The sequence below is a fragment of the Oncorhynchus clarkii genome, chromosome 22 (assembly GCF_045791955.1).
Source record: "Oncorhynchus clarkii lewisi isolate Uvic-CL-2024 chromosome 22, UVic_Ocla_1.0, whole genome shotgun sequence".
In the NCBI taxonomy this organism is placed as follows: Eukaryota; Metazoa; Chordata; class Actinopteri; order Salmoniformes; family Salmonidae; genus Oncorhynchus; species Oncorhynchus clarkii.
Genome location: NC_092168.1, coordinates 14,960,062 through 14,985,888, shown reverse-complemented (window position 1 = coordinate 14,985,888; position 25,827 = coordinate 14,960,062). Strand labels below are relative to the sequence as shown.

The following is a 25,827-nucleotide window of genomic DNA, read 5'->3' as shown; positions in this document are numbered from 1 at the left end:
TTTGCTGCACTGAAAGTAAAGGGGCTGAATAATTTTGCACGCCCAATTTTTCAGTTTTTGATTGTTAAAAAAGTTTGAAATATCCAATAAATGTCGTTCCACTTCATGATTGTGTCCCACTTGTTGTTGATTCTTCACAAAAAAATACAGTTTTATATCTTTGTTTGAAGCCTGATATGTGGCAAAAGGTCGCAAAGTTCAAGGGGGCCGAATACTTTCGCAAGGCACTGTATGTAGTTGCAGCATTTGTGCACATTTACCCATACAACAATTGGAATGAATTCAGTACGGCTTTGTGTTTTTTTTAGATTGTATTTTTGCATAACTTACCTGTAACCATGTACAGATCTTTTCTTACAGGAACTTTGTACAGTTATTGAGATAAAAGCACTATATTGTCTTTTAAGCTTTAAAGCGTGAGAAAGTGTATACGTTGTTTTATTAACTGCATAACTTTTTTTTTAAATAATTAAGGTTCATAATTTTATATATACTTTTTCTACTAAGTAGAATAGCCACTAGGATGAGAGAATTGTTTTGCTAAATGAAAGGAATCAAGTAATGACAACGAACAATGCTGCTGATCCCCTCCCCAACTGTGCCTGTTTCGAGAATGGAGGATGTACTACTCTGTGGTCTTATTGTACCGAATAGGTTTACGTGTTGCTGAGATGGTACCAAGACATGCAATATTATTGTACACTGCATGCACTGCTTGCTGACAGGGTGTGGGGTCCATGGAAGTGTGTGCGCCTGTGACAATAAATCCATTGAATGGTTGGCTGTGTCTGTTGGGTGCATGTTGAGCTTGTCCATACCCAAGCATTTTCTTCAATGTACATTTTAAATTCAAGAATGATTCGTTTATATTTTGGATGTAAAAACACTAGTTTAATTCCCTCCACTTGTTCTAATACAAAGAGCTAGATCTTATTATTCTATTCTTGGTACATATTGTAAAAGCAACATAAAATAAACAAATTCTCACACCAGATTCTGTTGTGGGTGTATGTTGTGCTTTACTAGGAGGTCTAATGGTTTTTGCATTCAAGAGATGGCAGACTGCTAAGTTCAACCAATGGACACTTTAATAGTCAACACAACACAAACACTATATGTACAAAAGTATGTGGACATCCCTTCAAAAAATTTGTGGATTCGGCTATATCAGCCACACCCGTTGCTGACAAGTGTATAAAATCGAGCACACAGCCATGCAATCTCCATAGTTACATTGGCACTAGAATGGCTTTACTGAAGAGCTCAGGGTCTTACAACGTGGCACCGTCATAGGATGCCACCTTTCCAACAAGTCAGTTTGTCAAATTCCTGCCCTGGTCAACTGTAAGTGCTGTTATTGTGAAGTGGAAATGTCTAGGAGCAACAACGGCTCAGCTGTGAAGTGGTAGGCCACACAAGCCCACAGAACGGGACTGCCGGTTGCTGAAGCGCGTAGCACGTAAAAGTTGTCCTTCCTCGGTCTAATCTTGGTTTGGCGGATGCCAGGAGAACGCTTTGCCTGCCCCAATGCAGTGCCAAGTGTAAAGTTTGGTGGAGGAATAATGGTTTGGAGCTGTTTTTCATAGTTCGTGCTAGGCCCCTTAGTTCCAGTGAAGGGAAATCTTAACTCTACAGCATACACTGACATTCTGTGCTTCCAACAGTTTGGAGATGGCCCTTCCCTGTTTCAGCATGACAATGCCCCCGTGCACAAAGTGAGGTCCATACAGAAATGGTTTGTCAAGGAAGAACTTGACTGGCCTGCACAGAGCACCAACCTCAACCCCATTGAACACCTTTGGGATGAATTGGAAAGCCGACTGCGGGCCAGGCCTAATCCCCCAACATCAGTGCCCAACCTCATTAATGCTTTTGTGACTGAATTTAAGCAATTGCCCGCAGCAATGTACCAACATCTAGTGGAAAGCCTTCCCAGAAGAGTGGAGGCTATTATAGCACCAAAGGGGTGACCCACTCCATATTAAATGCACATGATTTTGGAATGAGATGTTTGACGAGCAGGTGTCCATATACACTACGTCAATGAAACCACATTGTACTTCAAACGTATCTCAGTGTCTGGAACAAGTTCTATATCTGTATTTGTTGCCTCTCCCGTCATGTATAGCTAATATATGCCAGGGATCATCAACTAGATTCAGCCGCAGCTTCTTCTTTTTTTTTTTGAGAGGATGGTCAGGGGGCCAGAACATAATTTGTAGACTGCAAGAAGCCCAAACCGATATGTTTGACTAAAACAGCACTGAAAAGTTCGATCATACATCACTGTTTTGACAAAGCAACACTTCCAGAATGAGTTCATACAATTGTCATGAGAAACACTAACTCACTTCTTTGAAAAATTGCATATTTAGACTGTCAAGGAACTATTGATAAAAACATTTTTTTTAACTTTGATCTTTAACTTAGTACATTGTGTATGTATCTTGGCCTAGAAACTACGGAATGTTGTCATGGCTCTTCGCTTGGAATACATCAGTCGTCTGCCTCATGCATGGTCTTGTAGTGCTTCCAGGCTGACTTGTTGTAGACAGGAAGCTTCTCGATGGACTCTGTGGACAATGCCTGCACAATTGTAGATTAAATAATGGAAGGATGAGTCTTATGAAAAATATGAATACTGCAATATGCTTTTAAAGTCTAATTTGTTGACTTTTTTGTGACTTACCCAGATATAGATAGATACAGTGCCTTGCGAAAGTATTCGGCCCCCTTGAACTTTGCGACCTTTTGCCACATTTCAGGCTTCAAACATAAAGATATAAAACTGTATTTTTTTTTGTGAAGAATCAACAACAAGTGGGACACAATCATGAAGTGGAACGACATTTATTGGATATTTCAAACTTTTTTAACAAATCAAAAACTGAAATATTGGGCGTGCAAAATTATTCAGCCCCCTTAAGTTAATACTTTGTAACGCCACCTTTTGCTGCGATTACAGCTGTAAGTCGCTTGGGGTATGTCTATCAGTTTTGCACATCGAGAGACTGAATTTTTTTTCCCATTCCTCCTTGCAAAACAGCTCGAGCTCAGTGAGGTTGGATGGAGAGCATTTGTGAACAGCAGTTTTCAGTTCTTTCCACATATTCTCGATTGGATTCAGGTCTGGACTTTGACTTGGCCATTCTAACACATGGATATGTTTATTTTTGAACCATAGATTTTGCTTTATGTTTTGGATCATTGTCTTGTTGGAAGACAAATCTCCGTCCCAGTCTCAGGTCTTTTGCAGACTCCATCAGGTTTTCTTCCAGAATGGTCCTGTATTTGGCTCCATCCATCTTCCCATCAATTTTAACCATCTTCCCTGTCCCTGCTGAAGAAAAGCAGGCCCAAACCATGATGCTGCCATCACCATGTTTGACAGTGGGGATGGTGTGTTCAGCTGTGTTGCTTTTACGCCAAACATAACATTTTGCATTGTTGCCAAAAAGTTCAATTTTGGTTTCATCTGACCAGAGCACCTTCTTCCACATGTTTGGTGTGTCTCCCAGGTGGCTTGTGGCAAACTTTAAAATACACTTTTTATGGATATCTTTAAGAAATGGCTTTCTTCTTGCCACTCTTCCATAAAGGCCAGATTTGTGCAATATACAATATGCAATTGTTGTCCTATGGACAGAGTCTCCCACCTCAGCTGTAGATCTCTGCAGTTCATCCAGAGTGATCATGGGCCTCTTGGCTGCATCTCTGATCAGTCTTCTCCTTGTATGAGCTGAAAGTTTAGAGGGACGGCCAGGTCCTGGTAGATTTGCAGTGGTCTGATACTCCTTCCATTTCAATATTATCGCTTGCACAGTGCTCCTTGGGATGTTTAAAGCTTGGGAAATATGTTTGTATCCAAATCCGGCTTTAAACTTCTTCACAACAGTATCTCGGACCTGCCTGGTGTGTTCCTTGTTCTTCATGATGCTCTCTGCGCTTTTAACGGACCTCTGAGACTATCACAGTGCAGGTGCATTTATACGGAGACTTGATTACACACAGGTGGATTGTATTTATCATCATTAGTCATTTAGGTCAACATTGGATCATTCAGAGATCCTCACTGAACTTCTGGAGAGAGTTTGCTGCACTGAAAGTAAAGGGGCTGAATAATTTTGCACGCCCAATTTTTCAGTTTTTGATTTGTTAAAAAAGTTTGAAATATCCAATAAATGTCGTTCCACTTCATGATTGTGTCCCACTTGTTGATTCTTCACAAAAAAATACAGTTTTATATCTTTATGTTTGAAGCCTGAAATGTGGCAAAAGGTCGCAAAGTTCAAGGGGGCCGAATACTTTCGCAAGGCACTGTATATATATATATCTATCTATCACAGCATCAGTGCCATAGCCCTCCAGAGACTACTGCTTCAAATCACCTTGGAAGTACCTGGCATTAAATTGGGAGATGGGAAGGCCGTAACCATAGCCAGCCTACAACAGAACAGATAAGAGAAAGCTTACAATATTTAAATAACTATCAATATTGTGTGCTGACTCCTTGTTATAAAGTGATAGGACTCACCAGAGGGCTGTGTTGGCCATCCATGCCAACCTCAGGGGAGCCCCTCCTCCGCGATCGCTCACCTGGAAGAGTAAATGACACCGATCAGAAAGAGATACACTGATTAGCCTCCTTTGTGGTGTCTCTAGCCATATAAGAGTGGTTAAATGAGAAGCAGCACTGTAAAGTAGTTGTACCTTGACTGTCAGGTCTTCACTCCCCAGGTCAACCTGGGCATGTACAGAAGGATAGTCCATGGAATCTTCATACAACTCCATGGTGGCTCTCATGGCATTCTGAAGAGATCAAATCCACATTTAAGGTTACATTTTTTTTTCTCAGAACTTGAAAACTTAAGCTCAAAAGTAATGAACTGTGAAGTGAAAAAATAAAGGCATACCATGAAAAGTTCAAATACCATGTGGTAAAGATGGGATGGCACATACCCAACAGTTACGGGTTTTCCATCTTTTACTGTAGAGACAATTGGAAACTAAGTGATACAACCATTTCCACCAAGTTTATAAATACGCTTAAATCGGCAATGAAATTTACCATTGAATTCTTCCAGTACCAACTCCGGAGAGTTCATGTAATACCGATCACAAAGGTTTCTTGCATTTTCATATGCATCTGGGGGAAAGGCAAAGTAGTCTGGTTAGGAAAGTAACGCTGAATTTACAATTCCAATAAACGTGCAGCATTTACCCCGGACTACCTCAGTAACTGTGCAGTGGGGATCAATACTGCCAATCTGTTTAGGGTGCGCTGGGTTTACCCTCACTTTCCCACCAAAGAGCAGGGCTAGAATAGAAGACATGCAAAACCGTTACCACTAACATTTAACAGTTGTTTATATAACAAGTTTGATAGCTCTGCTTTCATAATTTCTCAATTTATTTCAGCCATTCTGGTCTCAGGTTGAAGATTGAAGTTTTTTGAAGTTGAATTTTTTGTTGTTGCCTGAAACAAAAAAGATCCCTGGCTGCACAAACTAGTCTCAGAGCATTGAATATTAATCTTTACGTACATCTGAAACACTCCCTTTAGTAAGATCTGTCAAGTTTTGTATGGTATGTATTCATTTGTGGATGTCCATCACCCATTTAGTTTGATATGTTACGAATTATCAAAATGTATGAATGTTTTAAGAATTCTAGCTAGCTGGCTAACATGCTAAGTAGCGAAAAAATAGCAAGTAGTTAAAGAATTGCTAAAGTCATCTGTGATGAGATTGGAACACGCAACCTTTGGGTTGCTAGACATTCGCGTTATATGCCCACCCGTCCACCCTACTTTCGTTTTGGCCTTAAGCAACCATCTATCTTATGTACCTGTACCAAGCGTAACATATCTTACTAATTTGAGTGTCCAGAATTTACATTTACTATGTTAAGTGTAGTGTGTGAGACCACCAGAGCTGCCAGAAACAGGTTCCACTTACACCGAACAAAAATATAAACGCCACATGTAAAGTGTTGGTCACGTTTCATGAGCTGAAATAAAATATCCCAGAAATGTTTCATACGCTCAAAAAGCTTATCTCAAAAATGTTGTGCTCAAATTTGTTTACATCCCTGTTAGTGAGCGTTTCTCCTTCGCCAAAATGATCCTTCCACCTGACAGGTGTGGTATCTCAAGAAGCTGATTAAACAGCGTGATCGGCCACTTTAAAATGTGCAGTTTTGTCACGCAACACAATACCACAGATGTCTCATATTGAGAGAGCGTGCAATTGGAAAACCGACTGCAGAAATGTCCACCAGAGCTGTTGCCAGAGGATTTGATGTAGGTCCAACCGGGCCTCACAACCACAGACCACTTCTAACCACGCCAGCCCATATATACAAAAGTTTGTGGACACACCTTCAAATTAGTGCATTTGGCTATTTCAGCCACACCCATTGCTGACAGGTGTATCAAAATCGAGCACACAGCCATGCAATCTCCATAGACAAACATCAGTAGAATGACCTTACTGAAGAGCTCAGTGACTTTCAATATGGCACAGTCATAGGATGCCTTTCCAACATGTCAGTTTGTCAAATGTATGCCCTGCTAGAGCTACCCCGGTGAACTGTAAGTGCTGTTATTGTGTAGTGGAAAAGTCTAGGACCAACAACAGCTCAGCAAACGAAGTGGTAGGCCACACAAGATCACTGAACGGGACCGCCAAGTGCTGAAACAAATAGCGCACAAAAATTGTCTGTCCTTGGTTGTAACACACACTACCGAGTTCCAAACTGCCTCTGGAAGCAACATCAGCACAAAAAAATTTTTCTTCGGGAGCATCATGAAATGAGTTTCCATGGCAGAGAAGCCGCACCCAAGCCTGAGATCACTATGCGCAATGCCAAGCGTGGGGTGGAATGGTATAAAGCTCGCCGCCATTGGACCCAGGAGCAGTGGAAAACACGTTCTCTGGAGTGATGAATTATGCTTCACCATCTAGCAGTCTGACAGACTAATCTTGGTTTGGCGGATGCCAGCAGAATGCTACATACCTGAATGCATAGTGCCAAAGTTTGTTTGAGGAGGAATAATGTTCTGGGGCTGTTTCGCATGGTTCGGGCTAGGCCCCTTAGTTCCAGTGAAGGGAAATCTTAACGCTACAGCATACAGCATACATTCTAGATGAGATTTGTGGCAAGATCGGTGACAGTGCCCCCGTGCACAAAGCGAGGTCCATACAGAAATGGTTTGTCAAGATCGGTAATCTGCACAGTGCCCTGACCTCAACCCCATTGAACACCTTTGGCATGAATTGGAACCCTGACTGCAAGCCAGGCCTAATAGCCCAACATCAGTGCCCAACCTCACTAATGCTCTTGTGGCTGAATGGAAGCAAGTTCCCGCAGCAATGTTGCAACATCTAGTGGAAAGCCTTCCCAGAAGAATGGAGGCTATTATAGCAACAAGAGGGGGACCAACTCCATATTAAAGCCCATGGTTTTGGAATGAGATGTTCGACGAGCAGGTGTCCAAATACTTTTGGTCATGTAGTGTAAATACAACCATGCAAAAGTCATAACAGGCAATTCTGTACTGACGATATGTATTAGTTAAACAGGTAAACAATGATACCAACTGGCAACAGACAAGTTCCTTACTTCTTCCACTTCCCTATTCCATTTTTGTGGTAATGCTGCAACCCGTTGGTTATCATTTTGGATAGAGCAGACATTTCCATATATTTTTGTTAATTGAATGTGTGACTTAACTCCACCAGTCCTATTTATGATATCATTTACAAAGATCTTTATCTCTAATTGTATCATCAATTAGTATATTTGAGTTTAACCATAATATTTGTTCTGTCTTTTCTGGTGGATTAAATTGAAATTGCAACCAGCTTTATATGGCTTACATATATCATAAAAAATAGTGATATTTTGGAGACAATTTCATTTTCCAATAATCTAAAGTGAGCGGTTGTCTTCTGAATAAAGGGGAAAAGGACATTCTTGAACACGGGATGAGCCGTTGTTACTAATCTGCTTTAAGTACAGCTTTTCTATGACTGAAGATTTTAGAGGTCCTATGCTTTAATATTTAATCATTTCTGCCCTCCAAATTCATATTCATTATATAAATAGGCCCATTTCAATTTATTCTGGCTTGCCATTCCAAATACATTTTTGGGGGGGTTGTATATCATTTGATTTAGACAACATGCCTACCACTTTGAAGATGCAAAATATTTTTTATTGTGAAACAAACAAGAAATAAGACAAAAAACAGAACTTGAGCATGCATAACTATTCACCCCCATAAATAATCAATACTTTGTAGAGACACCTTTTACAGCAATTACAGCTACAAGTCTCTTGGGGTATGTCTCTGTAAGCGTGGCACATCTAGCCACTGGGATTTTTGCCCATTCTTCAAGGCAAAATTGCTCCTGCTCCTTCAAGTTGGATGGGTTCTGCTGGTGTACAGCGGATTGAGGTCTGGGCTTTGACTAGTCCATTCCAAGACATGTAGATGTTTCCCCTTAAACCACTCAAGTTTTGCTTTAGCAGTATGCTTAGGGTCATTGTCCTGCTGGAAGGTGAACCTCCGTCCCAGTCTCAAATCTCTTGAAGACTGAAACAGGTCTTCCCTCAAGAATGTCCCTGTATTTAGCACCATCCATCATTCCTTCTATTCTGGCCAGTTTCCCAGTCCCTGCCGATGAAAAACATACCCACAGCATGATGCTGCCACCACCATGCTTTACTGTGGGGATGGTGTTCTCGGGGTGATGAGCGGTGTTGGGTTTGCGCCAGACATAGCGTTTTCCTTGATGGCCAAATAGCTCAATTTTAGTCTCATCTAACCAGAAAACCTTCTTCCATATGTTTGGGGAGTCTCCCACATGCCTTTTGGCGAACACCAAATGTGTTTGTCTATTTTTTTCTTTAAGAAATGGCTTTTTTTCTGGCTCCTCTTCTGTAAAGCCCAGCTCTGTGGAGTGTACGGCTTAAAGTGGTCCAATGGACAGATAGTCCAATCTCCGCTGTGGAGCTTTGCAGCTCCTTCAGGGTTATCTTTGGTCTCTTTGTTGCCTCTCTGATTAATGCCCTCCTTGCCTGGTCTGTGAGTTTTGGTGGGTGGCCCTCTCTTGGCAGGTTTGTTGTGGTGCCATATTCTTTCCATTTTTTAATAATGGATTTAATGGTGCTCTGTGGGATGTTCAAAGTCTCAAATATTTTTTTATAACCCAACCCTGATCTGTACCTCTCCACAACTTTGTCCCTGACCTGTTTGGAGAGCTCCTTGGTCTTCATGGTGCCACTTGCTTGATGGTGCCCCTTGCTTAGTGGTGTTGCAGACTCTGGGGCCTTTCAGAACATGTGCCTATATGCACTGAGAACATGTGACACTAACTAATTATGTGACTTCTGAAGGTAATTGGTTGCACCAGATCTTATTTAAAGGCTTCATAGCAAAGGGGGTGAATACATATGCACGCACCCCTTTTCCGTTGATTATTTTTTTGATTTCACTTCAACAATTGACTATTTTGTGCATGTCCATTACATGAAATCCAAATAAAAATCCATTTAAATTACATGTTGTAATGCAACAAAATAGGAAAAATGCCAAGGGGGTGAATACTTTTGCAAGGCACTGTATGCAAATATTAGAAAATTACATTTTATTTTTTTATTTTTTTATCTATAAATTATAAAATAGTTTGTAAGCTTTTAAATGATATCAAACACAACCTTTTGTATTTTCCAGTGATGAAGACATGCATGTCTCACGTGATGGTGAAGCATGCAAAAGGGGTCAACTTAAAGCGACTTTTATCTCCTGAATGTTTGGTCATTCATGTCCTAGAAGTCCCTTTCCGATCATTTCTTCCAGAGGTAAACATGTATGGGAAGTTTTGTTTAAATCAAAAGAAATGCTCTCAAAAAAGTTATTGAATTCAAATAGATGTATTCCGCTATAACAAGTGACATGCTCACTGTGCTGGTTAAGCAGCATCCTGATGGATATTCTACTCATGTAGAAGCGATCCAGGAAATACTGAACGTTCTTGGCTGACGATGGGGTCTGTGCCATAGGTCTCCTTGTACTCCACAGCCCCCTGGGCCATAGGTCTCCTTGTACTCCACAGCCCCCTGGGCCATAGGTCTCCTTGTACTCCACAGCCCCCTGGGCCATAGGTCTCCTTGTACTCCACAGCCCCCTGGGCCATAGTCGGGATGGCGTCATTGTGACGGTTTCAGATCTTTATAACAGCATCAGTGAAACTGTGTGAAGACCGAATCCAAAGGAATTATGATCCACAGTAGGAATGGGCCTACAATGACAGTGATGTGTTCATCTACAACATACCTCTTTACTTATTTCATATGTATATACTGTATTCTCGTCAATGCCATTCCGACATTGCTCGTCCTAATATTTACATATTTCTTCATTCCATTCTTTTACTTTTAGATTTGTGTATTGTTGTGAATTGTTAGATACTACTGCACTGTTGGAACTAGGAACACAAGCATTTCGCTACACCCACAATAACATCTGCTAAATATGTGTATGTGACCAATAACATTTTATTTTGATTTTAATAACGCAACTAGATAATCATCTTACTCATGTGACTTTCTCATCATCAGCATCCTTCTCCTTGAACTCCATAATGTCTTGAAGACTTAGCATGTACCTAAAAAAAAAAAAAAAGATCTCATACATTGGTGATGTTATTGATAGGCCTGTTGGAACATGCGTAACAGGAGATGGGGGTTTAGCTTGGTGGAATCAGCCTCAATGCTGCGTTCACCATTCTGTTTTACTGAAGTGAAATGGAACGATAAACGTGGCGATCGGGCTGGTTCCCCCAGGCTAGATGGGAGTGAGCTAGGCCTAAAACAAGAGTACTCACCAACTGTACCAACCGGACTGATTTGAGTCTTCAGCAGATGATCTGGTAACAACTTGATCTCCTTCGTTATGTTTGCCAACCTCACAGTAGCTCCTGTCTCAGGAATGTAAACGATGTTCTCTCGCATGCATTTTCACCAGACCCTGAATGTGAAACAGAACAAACATGGCTGAGAGGTTAGTTAGATGAAAGATATGAAACAGGTACCGGAGCTATATAAAACAGTACCAGTCAAAAGTTTGGACACACCTACTCGTTCAAGGGTTTTTTGTTATTTTTACTATTTTCTACATTGTAGAATAATAGTGAAGACATCAAAACAATGAAATAACACAAATGGAATCAAAGTGTTATTTTATATTCTTCAAAGTAGCCAAAGCTGATGACAGCTTTGCACATTCTTGGCATTATCTCTACCGGCTTTTTTAATAATTTATTTTATTTAATCTTTATTTACAGTGAGGGATACAAGTATTTCATCCCCTGCTAATTTTGTACGATTGCCCACTGACAAAGAAATTATCAGTCTATAATTTTAATGGTAGGTTTATTTGAACAGTGAGAGACAGAATAACAACAAAAAAAACAGAAAAACACATGGCAAAAATTTTATAAATTGATTAGCATTTTAATGAGGGAAATCAGTATTTGACCCCCTCTCAATCATAAAGATTTCTGGCTCCCAGGTGTCTTTTATACAGGTAACAAGCTGAGATTGACAACAGTTGGTGCAATTATTCGCAAATGGAAGAAACACAAAATAACTGTCAATCTCCCTCGGCCTGGGGCTCCATGCAAGATCTCCCCTCGTGGAGTTGCAATGATCATGAGAACGGTGAGGAATCATCCCAGAACTACACGGGAGGATATTGTCAATGATCTCAAGGCAGCTGAAGGGAGCTGGAGGGAGCTGAAGGTTAGAGTTGCCAAACATCAGCCTCGAAACCTTAATGACTTGGAGAAGATCTGCAAAGAGGAGTGGGACAAAATCCCTCCTGAGATGTGTGCAAATCTGGTGACCAACTACAAGAAACGTCTGACCTCTGTGATTGCCAACAAGGGTTTTGCCACCAAGTACTAAGTCATGTTTTGCAGAGCGGTCAAATACTGATTTCCCTCATTAAAATGCAAATCAATTTATAACATTTTTGCCATGTGTTTTTCTGGATTTTTTTGTTGTTGTTATTCTGTCTCTCACTGTTCAAATAAACCTACCATTAAAATTATAGACTGAGCATTTCTTTGTCAGTGGGAAAACGTACAAAACCAGCAGGGGATCAAATATTTTTTTCCCTCACTGTAACTAGGCAAGTCGGTTAAGAACAAAATCTTATTCACAATGACGGCTTACCCCAGCCAGGATGACGCTGGGCCAATTGTGCGCCGCCCTATGGGACTCCCAATCACGGCCGGTTTTGATACATCCTGGAATTGAACCAGGGTCTGTAGTGATGCCTCTAGCACTGAGATGCAGTGCCTTAGACAGCTGCGCCACTTGGGAGCTGGAATGTTTTTTCCAACAGTCTTGAAGGAGTTCCCACATACGCTTTGCATTTGTTGGCTGTTATTTCTTCACATCTGATACAGCACTCTATTACTCTCCTTCTTGGTCAAATGGCCCTTACACAGCATGGAGGTGTGTTGGCTCATTGTCCTGTTGAAAAACAAATGATAGTCCCACTAAGATAGGATGGCATATCGCTGCAGAATGCTGTGGTAGCCATGCTGGTTAAGTGTGCCTTGAATTCTAAATAAATCACTGACAGTGTCACCAGCGAAACACCCCCCACACCATCACACCTCCTCCATGCTTCACTGTGGGAACCACACATGCAGAGATCATCCGTTCACCTACTCTGCATCTCACGAAGACACGGCAGTTGGAACCAAAAATCTCAAATTTGGACTCGTTAGACCAAAGGACAGATTTCCACCGGTCTAAAGTCCATTGCTTGTGTTTCTTGGCACAAGCAAATCTCTTCTTATTAGTAGTGGTTTCTTTAAAGCAATTCAACCATGAAGGCCTGATTCACACAGTCTCCTCTGAACAGTTGATGTTGAGATGTGTCTGTTACTTGAACTCTGTAGCATTTATTTGGGCTGCAATTTCTAGGGCTGGTAACTCTAATGAACTTATCATCTGCAGCAGAGATAAATCTGGCTCTTCCTTTCCTGTGGCGGTCCTAATGAGTGCCCTTTATGGTTTTTGCGACTGCACTTGAAGAAGCTTTCAAAGTTCTTGAAATGTTCCGCATTGACTGACCTTCATGTCTTAAGTATTGATGGATTGTTGTTTTCTCTTTGCTTATTTGAGCTGTTCTTGCCATAATTTGGACTTGGTCTTTTACCAAATAGGGCTATCTTCTGTATACCAATCCTACCTTGTCACAACGACTGATTGGCTCAAACGCATTAAGGAAGGACATTCCACAAATTAACTTAAAAACAAGGCACATCTGTTAATTGAAATGCATTCCAGGTGACTACCTCATGAAGTTGGTTGAGAGAATGCCAAGAGTGTGCAAAGCTATCATCAAGGCAAACGGTGGCTTCTTTGAAGAATCTCAAATATAAAATATGTGTGGAAACACCTTCAAATGAGTAGATACTGCCATTTCGGCCACAACCGTTGCTCACAGGTGGATAAAATCGAGCACACAGCCATGCAATCTCCATAGAAAAACATTGGCAGTAGAATGGCATTACTGAAGAGCTCAGTGACTTTCAACATGGCACCGTCATAGGATGCCACCTTTCCAACAAGTCAGTTGGTCAAATCTTTACTTTGGTAAACTGGAAGTGCTGTTATTGTGAAGTGGAAACATCTAGGAGCAACAACGGTTCAGCCACAAATTGGTAGGCCACACAAGCTCACAGAAAGGGCTGAATCGCATACAAATCGAGTGGTGTAATGCTTGCCACTATTGGACTCTGGAGCAGTGGAAACGCGTTCCTTGGAGTGATGAATCATGCTTCACCATCTGGCAGTCCAACAGATGATGCCAGCAGAACGCTACTGGCCGAATGCATAGTGTAAAGTTTGGTGGAGGAGGAATAATGGTCTGGGGCTGTTTTTCATGGTTCGGGCTAGGCCCCTTAGTTCCAGTGAAGGGAAATCTTAACGCTACAACATACAATGACATGCAAGACAATTCTGTGCTTCCAACATTGGGGCAACATTTTGGGGAAGACCCTTTCCTGTTTCAGAATGACAATGCCCCCGTGCACAAAGCGAGGTCCATACAGAAATGGTTTGTTGAGATTGGTGTGGAAGAACTTGACTAGCCTGCACAAAGCCCTGACTTCAACCCCATCGAACACCTTTGGGATGAATTGGAACGCCGACTGCGAGCCAGGCGTAATCGCCCAACATTAGTGCCAGACATCACTAATGCTCTTGTGGCTGAATGGAAGCAAGTCCCAGCAGCAATGTTCCAACATCTAGTGGAAAGCCTTCGCAGAAAAGTGGAGGCTGTTATTGCAGCCAAGGGGGGACCTACTCCATATTAATGACCAAGATTTTGGAATGAGATGTTCAACGTGCAGGTGTACATACTTTTGGCCATGTAATATATATATATATATATATATATATAAAGTGCATTCGAAAAGTATTCGGACCCCTTTACTTTTTCCACATTTTGTTACATTACAGGCTTGTTCTGAAATTGATTAAATACATTTTAAAAAATCCTCATCAATCTACACACAATTTCCCATAATGACAAAGCGAAAACAGGTTTTAAGAAATGTTTGCAAATGTATTAACATTTTTAAAAACACACCTTATTTACATAAGTATCCAGACCCTTTTCTATGAAACTCGATATTGAGCTCAGGTGCATCCAGTTTCCATTGATCATCTTTGTGATGTTTCCACAACTGCATTGCAGTCCACCTGTGGTAAATTCAATTGATTGGACATGATTTGGAAATACGGAGCAAATACCAAACCATTAGGTTGAAGGAATTGTCCATAGAGCTCCGAAACAGGATTGTGTTGAGGCACAGATCTGAGGAATGGTACCAAAACATTTCTGCAGCATTTGAAGGTCCCCAAGAACACAGTGGCTTCTATCATTCTTAAATGGAAGAAGTTTGGAACCACCAAGATTCTTCCGAGAGCTGGCCCGCCCAGCCAAACTGAGCAATCGGGGGAGAAGGGCCTTGGTCAGGGAGGTGACCAAGAACCTGATGGTCACTCTGACAGAGCTCCAGACTTCCTCTGTGGAGATAGGAGAACCTTCCAGAAGGACAAGCATCTCTGCAGCAGTCCACCAATCAGGCCTTTATGGTAGCATCCCAACGGTGATGCAGGGGTGGCAGCATCATACTGTGGGGATGTTTTTCAGCAGCAGGGACTGGGAGACTGGTCAAAAGAGGCAAAGATGAACGGAGCAAAGTACAGAGAGATCCTTGATGAAAACCTGCTTTAGAGCGCTCAGGATCTCGGACAGGGGTGAAGGTTTACCTTCCAACAGGACAACGACCCTAAGCACACAGCCAAGACAACACAGGAGTGGCTTCTGCAACAAGTCTCTGAATGTCCTTGAGTGGCCCAGCCAGAGCCCGGACTTGAACCCAATCAAACATCTCTGGAGAGACCTGAAAATAGCTTTGCAGCGACGCTTCACATCCAAACTGACAGAGCTTGAGAGGATTTGCGACGCGATTGGGCCAGCCAGAGATGGCACCTGGAGGTAACCACCTGCACCATGGCCCGTCTGTTGGCGTGGACAACATCCCTCTGGAGCAGGGAAAGCAGACGAGACACCTCCATCACTTCCCGGAAGAGCTCCTATGTGGCCTCGTGCAGCCAGGAAAACATGGTCTGCAGGTAGGCCTGCAGCAGCATGGCCGCGTTGGTAAGGCGGCCAAGAGAGCAGAGGGACCCATATGTGGCTTTCACCAGTTGATGCCCAGTGCAGTGGCTACCCAAGTGAGTAGGCTCCTCAAAACTTCTCTAGCTGCTGTGCCAAGCTTGTAGTGTCATACCCAAAACTCAAGGCTGTAATCGCTGCCAAAGGTGCTTTTAAAGGGTCTGAATACTCATGTAAATGTCATCAGTTTTTTACTGCATTATGTGGTATTATGTGTAGATTGAGGGACATTAAAAAAAAATCAATTTTAGAGTAAGGCTGTAACGTAACAAAATATGGAAAAGGCAAAGTGGTCTGAATACTTTCTGAATGCACTGTGTGTGTGTGTGTGTGTGTGTGTGTGTGTGTGTGTGTGTGTGTGTGTGTGTGTGTGTGTGTGTGTGTGTGTGTGTGTGTGTGATAAATACATATATTCATATAGTGTACAAAACATTATAAACACCTGCTCTTTGCATGACAGACTATCCAGGTGAAAAGTATAATCCTTTTAATGTCACCTGTTAAATCCACTTCAATCAATGTAAATGAAGGCGAGGAGACATTAATCCTTGAGACATGGATTGTGTATGTGTGCCCATTCACCCTATGAATGGCAAGACAAAAGATTTAAGTACCTTTGATGGTATGGCAGGAAGGTATGGCTAATGTTTTGTGCACTGTGCATAGCCTGCCCTGCTGCGTGCCACATGTCACAACGTTAGCAATCAGTTGACTAAAAGCATTGAGATTCAAGTCCGCTTACCGAAGTCCAAGAATTGTTTCATTGAGAGTGGTGAAGGGGAGAAACTGGAGTAGTAATCAATATGCTTTCTCATGGAGAAGGTGTTGCTCATCAAGGCCCTTACGATCCTCATGTTGACCGATTTAGCTCACATTCACAGTTGATAAACAGACGTGGATCGAAATGATTCAGTTCACGGCGTTCCAACAGCTGCTTGCCCAATATTGTTGACAGTGCGGAATGTAGCTATAGCCTTCATCACCTACTGTTAGCTAGTTTACCTAGCTTTCATGAATTTCGTTTTTAAACCATAAAGGTCCACAAAGTAAATTACGTTAGTTTACAATATATTTACACAGCTAGCCAGCTGGCTTGTATGAGGATTCTGTGTTATGCACTATAGCCCGTTACCATATATGTGATTGAATATTATCTGCTGTTGGCTTGTGTGGATGTATGTATGTGTTATGGAACATAGCTGACTTGAAACATTGTTAACAGTTTCAGGCCATGGGCCTTTCTCATGATGGAAAAATACAGAATAACATGAAGACAGGAACTGTGCAATGAGTTGGGGGACACACATTCAGAACGTAGTGTTGCGAGAACAAACAGTCTTTTGTTAGATAACAGGACGCAGGTGCGAGATAACGGTATCGAGAATGAGCGCATAGATATTCTTCACAGCAACAGTTACATCTATCAACTGGAGCGCCTGGGGTCGGGACCAGCTCTACGCCAACAATCAACGATAGGCTGGGTGAGTCTAAACCCCGCCCAGTCTCTCCTCTGACAGGCCGGCTCGGAAGCAGGAACTACCTCTGTCAGAGTATATTTATAATATCTTTGTCAAGATCAAGTCAGTTCTCTGTTTGCCCTGCGAGGTGGGACAGAGAGCCCGTATATACGAAAATTGCATTTTCCACTTATTGCTTAGCTAATAAAAAATACATAGTATACAATCGGTGACTCATTGTCACATTTATCCTGATACCAGATTCGAATTGACGCAACTCTAACACTTGGTGCAATTTGTAGGATTATTTATCTAGCTGGAGCACGTGTTCATTCAAGTCGACTGGAACTAGTTTGAAGCAGTTCCAAGCTAAACTAGCATTAGCATTCCTAGAAACAAAGTTACTTTGCTTCAAACATATATTTGTACTTTTGACTTATCATACTGTCTAAATGAAACCATATAACTTTAAGAATCATAGTTAGTTTTCTTGTTCTAACTTGCACGCTGCATGCTAGCAGTCAAAACAAACACAAACGTTCTTATTGGTCCAGGGTCCTTGACTTCACATGTACGTCACTTTAGTGGGCACGTAGAAGTGCCTGTTTTCTTTGAGCCTTAGATATTTAGAGACATGTTATGTCCACACTATTCACAAAAGGATGTGGAAACTGAGCTACGCTTACTAACCTCCTGCAAAATGTAAGACCGTATTAGAGACACATATTTCCCTCAGATTACACAGACCCAAAACAAATCAAATTTTGATAAATTCCCTCATCTATTGGGTGAAATACCACAGTGTGCAATCATAGCAGCAATATTTGTGACCTGTTGACACAATAAAATGGCAACCTGTGAAAGGGGAAAGGAAAGGGGGTTATGTTTCACTATATGGATCTGTGACGTAGAAGTCCGTCACTGGCCGCGGGCAGCATTTGGTTCTTTAACGCACACACATATTCACCACTCCTCCCTGAAATACCACAGTGTGCAATCATAGCAGCAATATTTGTGACCTGTTGACACAATAAAATGGCAACCTGTGAAAGGGGAAAGGAAAGGGGGTTATGTTTCACTATATGGATCACTCCAATATATTGGTATCACTCTGTGGTGGAGAGACACACCCGAGGTGAGGATTTACAGATTTACTCCAGGTGTTCACCTGTGTCACGGCTGGGGTCCGCCCCAATATATAAACCCCATGGCTGCGACACATGTTCCCTTTCATTTTCTCGAAGGACGTCCGTATGGTTTGAGGTACAAACTTTCTGAAGTTCGCTTAGTAAGTGTAATATCTTGAGTGGAAGTATACTTACCGGACGTGCTATCTTGTCCCAGGCCTGCTGCTTTCAACTCTAGAGACAGCAAGAGCAGTAGAGATTCTCTGAAGGATCGGCTATGAAAAGCCAACTGACATTTTCTCCTGAGGTGCTGACCTGTTGCACCCTCTACAACCACTGTGATTATTGTTATTTGACCCTGCTGGTCATCTATGAACATTTGAACATTTTGATCATGTTCTGTTATAATCTCCACCCGGCATAGCCAGAAGAGGACTGGCCACCCCTCATAGCCTGGTTCCTCCTAGGTTCCGGCTTTTCTAGGGAGTTTTTCCTAGCCACAGGTGCTTCTACACCTGCATTGCTTGCTGTTTGGGGTTTTGGGCTGGGTTTCCTTGTTGGCTTGGCTGAGCTTATGGCTTCCCTTTGTGACAGGTGTGATGGTGGCATCCCCCCTTGTGTATGCATTGCCTGGGTTTGAGCCATGTGGAGAGGGTGGTGGACCGCCCTACTGGATGCCTGTTTTGTGTGGTTTTCTCAGAACGCCTGGCGCGATTGGAGGCCATGCGAGTGGGTCTGCCAGGCTTGGGACGAGCTCCCAAGAGGGGTGCGGCAGTGAGCTGTTAGTCCCTCTACTGGACTCGGTAACCCCTCCCAGGAAACGTGGCCAGAGCCACTGCATGCAGAGCCCATCTGCTGCCAGTCCTGGACAGGGGCATGAGTCGGATCGCTTGGACCACCTTGAACGGAGGGCGCATGCCCTGCGTCAGGAGGTTGATAGCTTCGATGGCGATAACAGCTGTTCCCTGTTGGCCAGTGATAGGCTGTTCCTGGGGGACGATGCTGGCACTGTTCACCACCGTGAGCAGGGCTACCAGGCTGACAGGCCATCAGAAGCCGCCAGCAGGCTTCATTGCCCCCAGCGGCTCGAGAGGCTATGAGGAGCCTACTCACTTGGGTAGCCACTGCACTGGGCATCAACTGGTGAAAGCCAAGACCCAGCAAGTTTGGGTCCCTCTGATCTCTTGCCTGCCTTACCAACGCAGCCATGCTGCTGCAGGCCTACCTGGCTGCATGAGGCCACATAGGAGCTCCTCTGGGAAGTGATGGAGGTGTCTCGTCTGCTTTCCCTGCTCCAGACGGATGTGGCCCGCGCCAACGGACAGGCCATGGTCCAGGTGGTTACTGGCTGGCCCAATCCCGTCGGCCACCTGCTCTCCAGAGCACATTTGCCACTCACCCCATCACCCCAGGGCTGACGTGTGACCCAGGGGTTGATGACATTCTAGAGCAGACTGATAAGGTTCGTAGGGACCTGGAGACCCTGAGACGGTTCATGTCGCCTCCTTAGGCCCTGGGTCCAAGGCAGACGGACCATCGCCACCCACCTGCACCAGAACGATGGTGGGGTCCCTCTCCTGCCCCATCGCCTCGTGCTAAGGGACGACAGCGGGGAGGGGCACAGCGTGCGGTGAAGCAACAGCCTGTTTTTCCCACACGGGTCTTCCCCGGTTTTTGCAGAGGTACTGGGTAATTTATCCCTCACTGGGTTCCTATTCTTCCAAGGGGGTCACGACGTAAGATCTCCCAGGGTGTCGAACCCCTGCTCCATGGCCTTGTTGGCTTGGTTGAGCTTATGGCTTCCCTTTGTGACAGGTTTGATGGTGTCAACCCAGGTGCTCGGTTACATGGACCTGAGGAATGCATACTTCCATGTTCCTGTTCGCCCAGCTCATTAGCAGTACCTCTGATTCACTTTCGAAGGGACAGCTTACGAATTCATGGTTCTTCCCTTCGGCCTCTCCTTGGCACCTCGCACTTTCACAAAGTGCATGGATGCTGTCCTGGCACCTCTCACGTCCTGAGGATTGTTGATCCTCAATTACCTGGACAATTGGCTGATTTGTGCCCCGAACAGGACCCAGGTTCTGTCAGACAGAGACTTGCTCCTGACCCACATCGACAGGCTGGGCATTACTGTAAATGACAAGAAGAGACATCCGATGCACACCCAGAGAGTGGCCTTCACTGGCATGGAACTGGACTCAGTCCTCATGAGAGCACGCCTGCCCACCAGAAGGGTTCAGGCGATCTTATCTTGCCTCGACCACTTTCGTCAGGGGTGGGTGGTATCCGCCCTGACCTGCCAAAGCCTGTTGGGCTTGCTGATGGCGGCCTCGTTGCTGATTCCTCTAGGCCTGCTCCATCTCCGGCCTCTTCAATGGTGGTTCAACTCCCACCGGCTGCACCTGAAGCTCCACTGTCACCGCCAGCTGCGGGTGACCACACAGGACCTCAGGGCATTGTTGAGGTGGTGCTGTCGCTCCTTTCTCTCTGGTTGTGTGGAGATGCTGAGGATGTGCCGCCGGGAGCTGGTCAGCACAGATGCCTCCCATCGGCTGGGGGGGGGGGGTGACCAAGGGCAGGTCGGCCAGCGGCTGTTGGCTACCCCCTTGGAGAGTCAGGCACATCAATTCACTTGAGCTCTGAGCTGTATTGCTGGCCATGCGGTCTTTCCTTCCACATCTGAAAGGATTACATGTCCCGGTGAGAACAGACAACACCACAGTGGTGGCTTACATCAACCATCAGGGTGGACTGAGGTCCCACTGCCTCAATCTTATAGCACGGGAACTCCTTCTCCAGCATCTCTACGTGCAGCGCACGTACCTGACATCCTGAGTGTGGCAGCGAATATGCTCTTGAGGGAGGACCCGCCACCTTGGGACTGGAGCCTACATCCCCAGGTGGTGCAGCATCTGTGGGAGAAGTTTGGGAGGGAACAGGTGGATCTGTTGCCTCCCTGGACAATGCATACTGCCCCCTGTGGTACTCCATATCGGAGCCACCAGGGCCTCTGGGCTTGGATGCTCTGGCTCATGATTGGCCAGGGCTGGAGCTTTATGCACTTCCCTCCTTTTCCCCTGATCCAGGACAGGACCAGGATGGCAGAGTACCGTGTGCTTCTGGTGGCCCCATACTGGCCCAGACGACCCTGGTTCAGCCTTCTCCTGTCCCTGATGTGTGGGACACCTTGGCAACTTCCCCTGACACCGGACTTGCAGTCTCAGGCCGGGGGAACTCTGTGTCATCTGAGTCCGTACCGCCTCAGTCTGTGGGCTTGGCCACTGACTGGCACCAATGGTCCTTGTTAGGACTACAGGAGGGTGTAATGAACACCATGCAGAGCGCAAGGGTGCCGTCTACAACCACTGCATACCCATTGCGCTGGCGGTTGTTCTGCTCTTGGTGCACTGGTATTGAGGTTGTGCCCGAGTTATGCAGGATGCAGTATGTCATCCAATACCTGCAGTCTCGCTTGGATGAGGGCTTGGCAGCCTCTACACTGAGAGCGTATTTGGCAGCAATATCTGCCTGCCATGTGGGGTGGATGGACAGGCCAGTGGGGAGCCATCCCTTGGTCTCCAAGTTTATGAAGAGGGTTTGTTACCTACATCCAGCTAGGACCCGCTCAATGGCGAGCTGGGATCTGAATGTGGTCTTGGCAGCTTTGGCAAAGCCGTTTTTTGAACCGTTGGAGTGTGCCACCCCGAAACACTCTCTATGAAGGAGGTTTTCTTGGTCGCAATTACTTCCATGAAGAGGGTGGATGAACTCCATGCTCTTTCAGTAAGTTCTGAGTGCTACCGGATGGACCCCGGGGGGAGGAGTATGTCTCTCCGCCCCAACCCTTCATTCCTCCCGAAGGTTCTGTCAGACAGGCATGTGAACATCCCTTTTATCCTGTCTGCTTACAACCCCTCCAGCAGTGGTGTGGGAGTCTGGGCCACTGGATCGTGGAAACGATTACGACAGCATACCACCTGGCTGGCAGGCCAGTGCTGGGATCTGTGGTGGCGCATTCAACACGAGGTGTGACTGCGTACTGGGCTCTAATGAGAGGAGTGCCCCTCGCTGATATCTGTGCTGCGGCCAACTGGGCTTCCTCTTGCAACTTTGCTAGGTACTATCGGATAAATGTGGCACCTCCATCTGTGGTTGGTTCAGAGGTCCTGGGCGTCGCCTCCCCTTCCGTGGACTGTGCCGGTACCCCCCTTCCACATTGACAGCCCCTGCGTCTTGGTCCCATGCTGGGACTTTGCCACGGGCTGGCCAGGTCCCTCTAGCACCAACTAATCTGGTATGGGTATACCAATATATTGGAGTGATCCAATATAGTGAAACATAATGAAGGTTATGTATGTAACCATGGTTATGTGAGCTATATGGATCACTCCAATCCTCTATGGCGCTAAAGGCACCTCAAAAATGATGTAGATGCCTCCCTGGTGGCGCAGTGGTCTAGGGCACTGCATCGCAGTGCTAGCTGTGCCACCAGAGACTCTGGGTTCGCACCCAGGCTCTGTCGCAGCCGGCCGTGACCGGGAGGTCCATGAGTGACGCACAATTGGCCTAGCGTCGTCCGGGTTAGGGAGGGTTTGGCCGGTAGGGATATCCTTGTCTCATTGCGCACTAGCGACTCCTGTGGCGGGCCGGGCGCAGTGCACGCTAACCAGGTCGCCAGGTGCACAGTGTGGCTTCCGGGTTGGATGCGCGCTGTGTTAAGAAGCAGTGCGACTTGGTTGGGTTGTGTTTCGGAGGACGCATGGCTTTCGACCTTCATCTCTCCCGAGCCCGTACGGGAGTTGTAGCGATGAGACAAGATAGTAACTACTATCAAGATAGTAACAAGATAGTAACTACTTGGATACCATGAAATTGGAGAGAAAAGGGGGTAAAATTAAAATAAATAAATAAATGATGTAGATAACGTGTGTTGCGGCCAAGGGGTCTATATATAGTGGCGGACCCCAGCCGTGACACAGGTGTACACAGGAGTAAATCTGTAAATCCTCACCTCTGATGTATCCCTCCACTGCGGAGTGATCCCAATATATTGGAGTGATCCATATACTGTAGCTCACATAACCATGGTTACATACGTAACCTTCAATACCTAGTCAGTTGTACAACTGAATGCCTTCAACTGATTTCAACTAAATTTGATTATTTATTTTCCCTTTTGAACTTTAACTATTTTCACATCTTTACAACACTGTATATGGAATGTTTTATTTTTAATTGTTTTACCTTTTATTTAACTAGGCAAGTCAGTTAAGAACAAATTCTTATTTACAATGACGCCTACTCCAGGCCAAACCCTGACGATGCTGGGCCAATTGTGCGCCGCCCTATGGAACTCCCAATCAATGCTGGTTGTGATACAGCCTGGATTCGAACCAATGTGTCTGTAGTGACGCCTCAAGCACTGAGATGCAGTGCCTTAGACCATAATGACATTTGACATGTCTTTTACTGTTAATTTTTTTTCTTCTCACTTTTATCTCTTTCACTTGCTTTGGCAATGTTAACATATGTGTCCCATGCCAATAAAGCCATTCAATTTAATTGATAGGAATCCCATTGGACCACAAACGAGGAAAGTTTAGCGCTTCACCCAGAAGACTGTCGGCCAATCGCGTTCACGTTGTCATGTAGCGTCACGCGGTTGCTAAGCCTTTAGTCAGGCAATCCCTTCTCAAAGTCAGGGTATGAGTTGAGAAAACTGTCTATACCTCCACAGTACCTAATGTCACGATTCCAAAGCTATACGATATTATAGAGAACAAGTTAATTATCTCATATCTCTGAAAATATTTGTAATGTCTTACTTCTTGACGAAATTCATGCTAATGTTGGGTTTTTGAGCTAGCGCCAAATTGACCCCCATTCACTCCTTGAGAGCTGCAACGACGCATGGGCAAAGTGCAATGGACGTTAACACGATACCAATGGATTTTCCCATCTCCTCAAAAGTAAACTCAGCAAAAAAAGAAACGTCCCTTTTTCCAGGACCCTGTCTTTCAAAGTGAATTCCAAATAACTTCATAGATCTTCATTGTAAAGGGTTTAAACACTGTTTCCCATGCTTGTTCAATTAACCACAAACAAGTAATGAACATACACCTCTGGAACGGTCGTTAAGACACGAACAGCTTACAGATGTAGGCAATTAAGGTCACAGTTATGAACATGTATGGCACTAAAGAGGCCTTTCTACTGACTCTGAAAAACACCAAAAGAAAGATGCCCAGGGTCCCTGCTCATCTGCGTGAACATGCCTTAGGCATGCTGCAAGGGGGCATGAGGACTGCAGATGTGGCCAGGGCAATACATTGCAATGTCGGTACTGTGAGATGCCTAAGACAGCTCTACAGGGAGACAGGACGGACAGCTGATCGCCCTCGCAGTGGCAGACCACGTGTAACAACACCTGCACAGGATCGGTACATCCAAACATCACACCTGCGGGGCAGGTACAGGATGGCAACAACAACTGCCCGAGTTACACCAGGAACGCACAATCCCTCCATCAGTGCTCAGACTGACCGCAATAGGCTGAGAGAGGCTGGAATGGGGGCCTGTTGTAAGGCAAGTCCTCACCAGACATCACCAGCAACAACGTTGCCTATGGGCACAAACCCATCGTTGCTGGACCAGACAAGACTGGCAAAAAGTGCCCTTCACTGACGAGTCGCAGTTTTGTCTCACCAGGGGTGGTGGTCGGATTCGCGTTTATCGACGGAATGAGCATTACACCGAGGCCTGTACTCTGGAGTGAGATCGATTTGGAGGTGGAGGGTCTGTCATGGTCTGGGGCGGTGTGTCACAGCATCATCGGACTGCGCTTGTTGTCATTGCAGGCAATCTCAACGCTGTGCGTTACAGGGAAGACATCCTCCTCCCTCATGTGGTACCCTTCCTGCAGACTCAACCTAACATGACCCTCCAGCATGACAATGCCACCAGCCATACTGCTATTTCTGTGAGTGATTTCCTGCAAGACAGGAATGTCAGTGTTCTGCCATGGCCAGCGAAGAGCCCGGATCTCAATCCCATTGAGCACGTCTGGGACCTGTTGGATCGGGTGGTGAGGGCTAGGGCCATTCCCCACAGAAATGTCCCGGAACTTGCAGGTGCCTTGGTGGAAGAGTGGGGCAACATCTCACAGTAAGAACTGGCAAATCTGGTGCAATCCATAAGGAGATGCAATGCAGTACTTAATTAATGCAGCTGGTGACCACACCAGATACTGACTGTTACTTTTGATTTTGAACCCACCTTTTGTTCAGGGACACATTATTTAATTTCTGTTCGTCACGTCTGTGGAACTTGTTCAGTTTGTCTCAGTTGTTGAATCTTATGTTCATACAAATATTTACAAATGTTAAGTTTGCTGAAAATAAACGCAGTTGACAGTGAGAGGATGTTTATTTTTTTGCTAAGTTTATATCTGGCCTAACCTAATATA

General features: G+C 44.7%; 1 protein-coding gene and 1 pseudogene across 2 annotated transcripts in view; one reads left to right on the top strand and one right to left on the bottom strand.

Annotated features, from left to right (window-relative positions):
* LOC139380448 (neurabin-2-like) overlaps window positions 1–994 on the top strand; it is a 37,808-nt gene extending 36,814 nt beyond the window's left edge. For both annotated transcript variants that reach the window (XM_071123128.1, XM_071123127.1), the window contains exon 20: window positions 204–994. The gene's annotated coding sequence lies outside the window, so the exon portion shown is untranslated. The remainder of the gene's footprint in view (window positions 1–203) is intronic.
* A 1,458-nt stretch (window positions 995–2,452) lies between these two features.
* On the bottom strand, window positions 2,453–16,626 carry LOC139380187 (pyruvate dehydrogenase (acetyl-transferring) kinase isozyme 1, mitochondrial-like; annotated as a pseudogene).
* Window positions 16,627–25,827: the final 9,201 nt, after the last annotated feature.